Here is a 9813-nt window from a genome sequence, read left to right as displayed (position 1 = left end):
GTGGGTAGTGACTTACACGGACGGTAAGAAATGGCATTGTCAAAAACTTTATTTAATCGTATGGCTAGGGCCCCCCGTCGGACAGACCGTTCGCCGGGTGTCGGTCTTTGAATATGACGCCACTTAGCGACCCGCAGTCAATGAGGATGAAAGGATGATGATGACAGCACAACACCCAGCCCCTGGGCGGAGAAAATTTCCCGACCCAGCCAGAAATCGAGCCCGGGCCCAGAGGACTGACAATCCGTCACGCTGGCTTTTTCTTTTTTTAGCGTTTTGCCGTTGTTGATCGTTGTGTTTGGTCGTTGCGGACGTCACATGAGATCCGTTCAAGTTTTTTTGTTGAACGTTCCACTCAGTTGTTTTTATTATTATTATTATTATTATTTTTTTTTTTTATTATTATTATTAGAGAGGCTAACCAGCTCTCTGACCGAACACGCTGAGCTACCGTGCCAGCGATCATTCAGCTACCGGGGGCGGACGCTAAAAACGAATTACTTTAGAGTGATGACGCCTCGAGAATATTGAAATTTTAGATTGTCAAATGTAGTATCGATTGCGCAGTAGCGTCGCTGCTCAAAAGCGATCGCTGGTTCAAGATGTTATGGGAAATGAGTTCGAGTAACTTTAGATAGACAGAGGTAGAGAGTAACTTTAGATAGAGAGATGTATGGAGGACTCTAAAGTGTAAAGACGTGTTGTAGCTGATGTGTGTGTGTGTGTGTGTGTGTGTGTGTGTGTGTGTGTGTTTATTTATCTCGATTTCTCATCAAGCTGCCACCTCTTTGTCAAAATTTGACTCATCTCTGGAGTTCATTTTACGGATTTGTAAAGTCCTGTGAAGCGCAGACTACATTCACTTAAAAGTGCAATAACATTGAGATTTATAATAAATTGCGCTAGATGGGATGGACGTCCTCGTGTTATCAGAACAGAACAACCTACCTGCGTGCGTTTAAAACAAATATATTAATAGTGTTGATATCGAATAACAGGAACGTCTGCTTAGTGTACCGAGAAGAGTAATGTCCACTTCTCCATGGATTTCCAGCTCCGTCCCTTCTACAAAACTGTACAATTTGATTATCCTCAGATTTGTATCAATAGAAATCGTATATACTCTTCTTACAGTTTCGTCAAAATTATGAGACCGTTAATTTTTATTGAAGTTCATTTCAATATCGTAGGTATGTAAATTTTACATTAGGCACTTCAGTACCTGCTAATTACATCGGCATATCTAAAAAACAGTTACTGGCAATACATTTCGTCAATGAAGAATAGCTATACAAAGTTAAAATAAGTGCACTGCCCGGGAATCGAACCCGGGTCGCAAGAATGGGAATCTTGCATGATACCACTACACCAGCAGTGCCACGCTTCCTAAACTCCTGCTACAATGTATATAAACAATTATGTAAGAAGATTTTTTTTTAGTGTAAAATTATCAATATGTGTTCTAATTTCTTTTTTCTTGTTTTCCAAGAGGTTGTGGCTGTCCGGAGAATCATTATTAAAATGGATGAAGGATATATAAACGTATCGTCGAACGTCAGGAATACATATATTCGTTTATTCACTCGTATTATTGGACACTAGAATTATGATTTGCTATTCTGCAACCTTCTTAAGGACACATAAGACCCTGCTTTAACAAAATTGATATAACGCATACTTCTGTAGTCACATCTACTCCTCTAACCTTCTCAAGTGTGGATCATATGTAATATATCCTCCCTTCGTTTTTGCCCTTAAATATACATCTCACTATCAATCTAGATTTAATGTAAAAGAATCCGTCAACAGTCAAACCCCAAATTTGCCGGCGTGAAACGGAGTGACGCAGCAAATCGAAAGGGAAAAAGTGTGAGGCAAGATTGCAAAAAAAAAGTACTTTTTCTTTATTTGTTTAATTACTGTATTTGGTAACTAAATAATAATTCTTTTGTGATCTTTATGAAATAATATCTACTGCTGGAATAATTTAAGCAACCAACTTACTTTAGGTAAACACCAAAAACGTATCTTTCAGTACAGGGCTATATTTCCTTACCGCAACACCATGTAATTATTGGCACACCCAGCAAATGAACGTCATTACCCTTCAAATTAATGTAGTACATGATGTAACTGCACCGCATCTGATAATGGCAACATACTACTTAAACGCATCGTGCTAATAACATTAGCAAAAAGTGACTGATTTCATAAAAATCGCAGATCTTAAACATTTCCATATTACATGGATACATTGTAAATTCCTTCTAATGTAAGTGATACTCAACTAGTCAAAACTGAAATTCATTGTTTGATCTTCAAGGTATCTGTCTCCCATAAAAATGAAACTGAATTTAATTCTAGTCTAAAATAAGAACAGTTGAACTGCATTTTTAATGTATCTTTATATTCCATTCTGTATAAAGACAGCATACCTAATTTCATTTTACCTCTATTTTCAGGTGAGTGGATGAAAAATGAGGCTTGAAGCGCATATATTTCGTGAGTATTGCGATATAAGTAATTACATGGCATTATATGTATCATACATATTGAAATTAGCCCTTTATTGTAACATGAATGTGGTGCCCGATGTCGATACAATTCTGATCGTGTCCATCCGTGTGAACACGTCTGATATTTCCCAGAGAGCCGTGCCCGGCGCCATGTACGTTTTCCGCCTGGCCGCACATGCGTATTGGCGCCGTTATTACGAGCCAATAACCGTCCTCCGTAATAACCGTCCGTCGTAATCGGCGCGGCCGTGATTTAGCGGCCCGCTTCCGGCGCCTGCATGGGAATTCCGAGTGTGCGCGACACGAGCTTGGCGACGCGAGCACGCAGTTAAGTCAGCCGCCTCCAGGCGGCACCACTGCAGGCATCAGCGGCCGTTAGCGGCGAGCGGCATTTACGAAATATTGCATCCCAATCTTTCAAACACACACACACACACACACACACACACACCTCCGCCCCCTCCACCCCGCACACACACACACACACACACACACACGCCACGACTGGAAAATAATAATACAATGTGTCTTTCGTCCAAATAAACGTTTATTTATATCCTGGCTTCTTGCTAGACTTTTACACCCGTCTTTCTCTGGCGGATCAGCAACGTTAAAAAATTGTATTTTAATGTTAACCACCCACCCTACCGTCACGAACTGTTGAAAGAAGGAAACTCTAACTGGCGCCACCCACCCGGGGCCAACAGGCAACACGCACGTGACCTGGAAATCAACCCAGCCCCATTCGGGACCCATTTCCCCAAATCCTCCGTCCCACACGCCTGCAAAACACCCTGGCTCCCCACTGCTCATTTCCAGCAGTTCAGTAAAGTGAAGCGCTACATTTTTCTTAAAGACTATGGCCAACTGACCATTTTAAAGAGGACAATAATGTTTTCCTCTAAATTCTCAGCACACAACCTCATGCTTGAATCTTTTTAAAAACATGTACGTATTTTATATTTTAAATTTTTTAGAAATTAACAATAAATGAAAAATGCATTATCTTTAGCTGGAGCAAATGTTGTGAATCACAGCAAAATATTGTGCCGCGGTAAGTGCAAACCTTATTTGAGCAGACTACACGGCAACAGCAGCAACCTCTCAGCGACCATAATTCGCACGCGTGATTAATTTTTTCTACCACATGTTTCTTAAACACAGTTTTTTACTAGTGCAATAGTAAGTAGTAAATTTCATCGTCTTCTCACCGTCACCGAGCCTCAAAACAATCGCATGCTACAATAAGATGTCAACATGTAGAGAATGACCAGCAACCAGACACACATGTTTTCAGTTATCAAGATCAATGATTTCCGTTTTAGTTCGGATCACAAAACAACTGCACACTTACAGGTAGTTACACATCGATTTAAATTTCATACTCATTCGTTTTTGCGTACAGATCTATTTTGTCAAATATAGCGTTGTCAGGCGTGAGGTTGCCAAATACACACAAGCCCCACCTGTCGGGCTTCTGTTATGCTTTCTAACGATGAAGGTACGTACAACTAAAGCTTCTTACAAGCTAATGACACGAACGTCCAGTCAAATTTCTCGGAATTTTAAGAGTATCATGAGAGACCCATCAAAAACAGATGAAAGAATTCAGAGCAAACGTGAGTAATGTGTACGTTATTTCCAAAGACTACTTCAAATCTTTGACATGCAGATTTAGCACCCAATTAAAGCACTTTCAGTGGATGGCATTGGATGATATTCCAGCGCGAGAACAAGCAGCAGAAGCTACAGATTTTTGCATTGAGAAACGCGAAGTTGGATGACAGTAAATTCTTTAATCAGTAGCAAAATTTCACGAAATTCATGCAACAAAAAAAAGTGTCGACTCTGCCTTTGAAAAGCTTTTTGACACATGAAAATGGGCAGCTTATTTCATATCACAGCACAATGAAGAATTTCATTCGGAATTACTGAAACTATCCTGTCAAGAGTACCGCTAAATGGTTTCCAAGAAAAATAACGTTGAAACTTCCTGGCAGATTAAAACTGTGTGCCGGACCGAGACTCGAACTCGGGACTTTTGCCATTCGCGCGCAAGTGCTCTACCAACTTTTTTTTAAATCTTGTATTATATGTGCATTTCTTTTTTTCCCCATTTTTTTTTTTCGTTGTTGATCGTTGTGTTTGGCCGTTGCGGACGTCACGTAACATCCGTTCAAGTTCGTTGTTGATCCTTTCACTCAGGTTTTTATTACAGAGGCCAGCCACCTCTCTGACCGAACACGCTGAGCTACCGTGCCGGCACGTGTCATCCTTGCGCAGGGGCCATGCTAATCTTCTCTGTATCGTTCCAATTTTAGTATATGTACCGCCGAAGCGAGTACAGCAACTGAGCTTCCCAAACACGGCTCACGCCCCGCCCTCACAGCTTTAAATTCCGCCAGTGCCGCGCCTCCTACCTTCCAAACTTTACAGAAGCTCTCCTGCGAACCTTGCAGAACTAGCACTCCTGGAAGAAAGGATATTGCGGAGACATGGCTTAGTCACAGCCTGGGGGATATTTCTAGAAACATATATAAATTTGATAATGGAATGTAGTCGAATTAAGTCGGGTGATGTTGAGGGTATTAGATTAGGAAATGAGACACTTAAAGTAGTAAAGGAGTTTTGCTATTTGGGGAGCAAAATAACTGATGATGGTCGAAGTAGAGAGGATATAAAATGTAGACTGGCAATGGCAAGGAAAGCGTTTCTGAAGAAGAGAAATTTGTTAACATCGAGTATAGATTTAAGTGTCAGGAAGTCATTTCTGAAAGTATTTGTATGGAGTGTAGCCATGTATGGATGTGAAACATGGACGGTAAATAGTTTGGACAAGAAGAGAATAGAAGCTTTCGAAATGTGGTGCTACAGAAGAATGCTGAAGATTAGATGGGTAGATCACATAACTAATGAGGAAGTATTGAATAGGATTGGGGAGAAGAGAAGTTTGTGGCACAACTTGACCAGAAGAAGGGACCGGTTGGTAGAACATGTTCTGAGGCATCAAGGGATCAGCAATTTAGTATTGGAGGGCAGTGTGGAGGGTAAAAATCGTAGGGGGAGACCAAGAGATGAATACACTAAGCAGATTCAAAGGATGTAGGTTGCAGTAGGTACTGGGACATGAAGAAGCTTGCACAGGATAGAGTAGAATGGAGAGCTGCATCAAACCAGTCTCAGGACTGAAGACCACAACAACAACATATAAATTTTGCGTAGCACATAAATAACGATGCTTTAAAATGTTAGGACGACACTTTTCCTATCGTTCCCTTACTCCGCACTTTAGCATACAATCTTCGCCAAGGACGTCCGTTACGATTCTGCTTCGTCCATTAATATACTTTATTATTATGACTATTTGTACGACGGATGGTATCTCAAACCTCACTTTCACTGTTCGGTACTGGGCGTTATATTGACGTTTCGACCATGTGTGAACGCACCACCAGTTGTCAGTGACGTCGTCTTCCGTTCAGTTGACGTTCAGAGTGAATCAATCTCTAAGGAAGGAAAATGAAAACCGCCACGACGACAACGACACACAAAGAAAATTGAAGCATCAAACTACTGCCTCACGCGGTCTCCTACAACTTCTGGCGGCAATACGTGAGTAGCTGACGATGTAATCAGATTTGGACCTCCCACGTCCCTCTCAGATAGCACTGCAAAATGAGACGGATCAAAGCGGAAGTATCCCGCAGCGTACAAAGGCAGCGTGTGTGTGACCGCCCCCTTTCCATTATTGCGCCGCGTCGACGGCAGCTGCCTTCACCCCCCCCCCCCCGCACACACACACACACACACACACACACACACACACACACACCCGCCACCGCCAACCCTAGAGTATCGCCCCAGGAGGCACAGGGATAGTGGAATGCTTTGCGCCGGCACGGACGCCGCTTTCTCCATGGCAGATACTGCCTCCGGGACAAAAGTCCCCCCCCCTCCCCCCCCCCCCCCACAACTCGATTTGTTTCATTCTTTGCCTCTGCATCTTTTTGTACTTTCAGACTACGCAACTCGTCGCAGAAGCTGTACTAGTTACACAATATTCTAATGCGGCAAGTCTGGGTTTGTCATTAGTTCACATTGTAAGGGCTCCTCTGCAGTTGCATTATGAGATAACTTATAAAATCGACTACCAGCTACTCAATTCAAGGCGTTTTTGCGTAACGTATTTCATTGTTCCTTGCCATTATCGCTTTAGAACATCGGCTGATCATCAGATGGCTGTCTTACAGAGCGAACTGTTAACCAGATGATAGGTTTTTGCGTGCCATAGTGGCAGTGAACGTATCTTGTTGGGTTTGAAGGCTCGCATTTTTATTATTTTCCTTATAACACGCAGTAGTATCATAGTAAATGTATCCCAGTGTTATGAACACAATGACGAAGAAAAACAGAGTAAACTATAGATAACCATTAGCATTCATGCAACGAACACTCTAATTTCACATACACCTTACCATGTTCTCCACGCAGTGAAAACTTGTCTCTGGAACAGAGGCCTGCTCCATTCCACTAAATATATGCATGGAACGTCTGTCAATTGCACCGTTTTGGTGTTTGTTGGACTGTAGGAAGTAAATTCTGTAGCGCTCTTGTGGGTTTTCAATGCTGGTTATTGAAAGACCTAAGCGTGAGAAGTTGACACGAGGCAGACAAGTAGGGGAACTCTAGCACATGTATATGTATATATAGTGCTTTTTTCCTAAAAAAAAAAAGTTTGAGGGCACTCCGACATTGCATATAATGCAGCGATAATTACTCATAACTGCAGCATGGGATACCATCCGTCTGCTTTTAGCCATGACGTCATCAACATGCCGAACTAAAAAAAAAGTATCGGTCGTAGCTTCGAAATGCTTGAAACAGTCAATGACATCGCTTTTCCCACCAAAAACTGCACTGGTATCGTTTGCATTGCAATTAGCAACACGAAAAAATGAAATGAATAATTTACGTCCGTGAAATAAATCTTTGGCACTCTTCCAAGTTAAAAAAAATTACTTTGTCGACGAAAAAGTCGAGGGTACCAACCCCTCAGCGTTCTCCCAGAAAAACAGCACTATATATATATATATATATATATATATATATATATATATATATATATATATATATATATATATATATATATATATATATATACGAGGCCTGTTCAGAAAGTAAACTCCGATTGATTGCCAAATTGAAACCACAGTGAACATCAGAAATGTTTTACTTGTAACAATTAGCTACACCTTTCAGCTACTTCTCTACGTAGTCGCCGTTCTGACTTAGACTTTTGTCATAGCGTTGTACCAACTTTTCAATAGCCTCATCATAGAAGGCAGCCGCCAGTGCTTTCCGCCAGTTCTCCACGCTGGCCTACACCTCGTTGTCTGTGTCAAAATGTTGTCTTCAAAGACAGCGGTTCATGCGACCAGAGATGAAACTCAGGGGGAGACAATTGCGGACTGTATTGTGGGTAATCTAACATTTCCATTTGAAAACGATGCAGGAGCATCTTCATTGCCCCTGCAGAATGCGGCTGAGAATTATCTTGAAGAAGAAACAGCACGACAGTTATGTAATGTTAGCTGCATAGCTTCAGGCTAAATTTCTCACCAGGCCCTCGTACTTGGCGGCAGACACTATTTTCTAGACATCTTTACGCACTCACTGCGAGCTCAGAAATGAGAAGAGCGACGTGATGCTAACTGGGGTTATACTAGAGACACTACCCAACACATCTGTGCAAAGCTTTATCGGATTTTCACAGTCGTTTCCATTTCGCGACCGATCGGAGCTTACTTTCTGAACGCCCCTCGTATATATATATATATATATATATATATATATATATATATATATATATTGTGTGTATGTGTGTGTGTGTGAGAGAGAGAGAGAGAGAGAGAGAATTTGTGTGTGACAGAGAGGGGGGTGGAAGGGGGATAGGGAGAGGGGAGGATTCAAATGGTTCAAATGGCTCTGAGCACTATGGGACTCAACTGCTGAGGTCATTAGTCCCCTAGAACTTAGAACTAGTTAAACCTAACTAACCTAAGGACATCACAAACATCCATGCCCGAGGCAGGATTCGAACCTGCGACCGTAGTGGTCTTGCGGTTCCAGACTGCAGCGCCTTTAACCGCACGGCCACTGCGGCCGGCGGAGAGGGGAGGGAAAATCACTGAGTAGTAGTTCATCGTTTAGAATACACTTCCTTGCTAATACCACTAAAAATGCTTAATAAATGAGCTGAAACATATTTGGGGAATAAAGAGCCACTAATTCTCAGTTTCCAAACTAGGAATTGACGGGAAGTTCAGAAAGAAAATATTAATAGTGCAATTATGGGACTCTACAAGAGACCAAGGCCATACAGGAATATTAAAACGGGCATGTCAGTAGCCTATTAGGGATGGTTTCTTCATCATGATCATGGCAATTGATTCTCCTTCTGAAACATCCCCTTGGTGAAATTTATGAATGACAGTGCTAGAAAACCTCTTACATGATCTGATTTTCAAGCAGTTGAGCAAAACTGAACGCACTCAGGCATTTCTCTCTTTACTTATTGTGATCAACAGTAAACTGACAGACAATATTTTTAGCGCAACGCAATCTGACTTCCAATAATCCCTACAAAAGAATAGCCCTGACTAACAATAACTTATACATTTCATGAATCACTTACCTCACAAAAATCCTCATTACTCAAACTACTGCAATACAGCGAGCGCCAATACTGCCAGCTAAATAAAAGATTCTAACTACTGAACGCACTAACTACTAATAGGCATAGTTAGCAAATGAAAGATTTTGATAGAGAACAAACAATGTATTTACCCTAATAGTGTTCAAAAGTCATAATATATATATATATATGTATCAGTTCATGACATCCAGTCTTACAAATTTCCTTTTTCTGACGGACACACGTCCAGATCGTCCGCTCTCAAAATTCTGCCATGTCTGTCCCTACATCCACCACTGCTGGCGGCTCACCTCCAACTGCGCAACGCTACGCGCTGTTCACATCCAGCTGCCCAACACTACAATAGCGAATATTCCAACAATGCAAACCAGCCACAGACTTCACACAGCACAGTCAGTGATTTTCATATAGAGCGCTACGTGGCGTTACCAACATAAAAACATAAACAGTCTACTTACACTTCTACTACAAAAAAAAAAGAAAAACGCCAACAGTTACAGTCATTCTCCTCAGTTGTCTGTTGACCTTCATTATCTGACTGATGGGATAACCTTTCATTAAACGTGTTTGATTTAAAGTTTG

At 41.5% G+C, this 9813-nt stretch overlaps 2 non-coding genes across 2 annotated transcripts; both read right to left on the bottom strand.

Moving 5' to 3' along the window:
- Positions 1-1307: 1307 nt before the first annotated feature.
- On the bottom strand, positions 1308-1378 carry Trnag-ccc (transfer RNA glycine (anticodon CCC)). The gene has a single exon. It is a non-coding gene; the product is annotated as a tRNA-Gly (tRNA).
- Positions 1379-4755: 3377 nt separating this feature from the next.
- On the bottom strand, positions 4756-4861 carry LOC126458753 (U6 spliceosomal RNA). The gene has a single exon (XR_007585721.1). It is a non-coding gene; the product is annotated as a U6 spliceosomal RNA (small nuclear RNA).
- Positions 4862-9813: the final 4952 nt, after the last annotated feature.

Source organism: Schistocerca serialis, chromosome 2, assembly GCF_023864345.2.
Source record: "Schistocerca serialis cubense isolate TAMUIC-IGC-003099 chromosome 2, iqSchSeri2.2, whole genome shotgun sequence".
Taxonomy (NCBI): Eukaryota; Metazoa; Arthropoda; class Insecta; order Orthoptera; family Acrididae; genus Schistocerca; species Schistocerca serialis.
The sequence above is the reverse complement of the archived record's forward strand: the minus strand, read 5'-3'. Positions and strand labels throughout refer to the sequence as shown.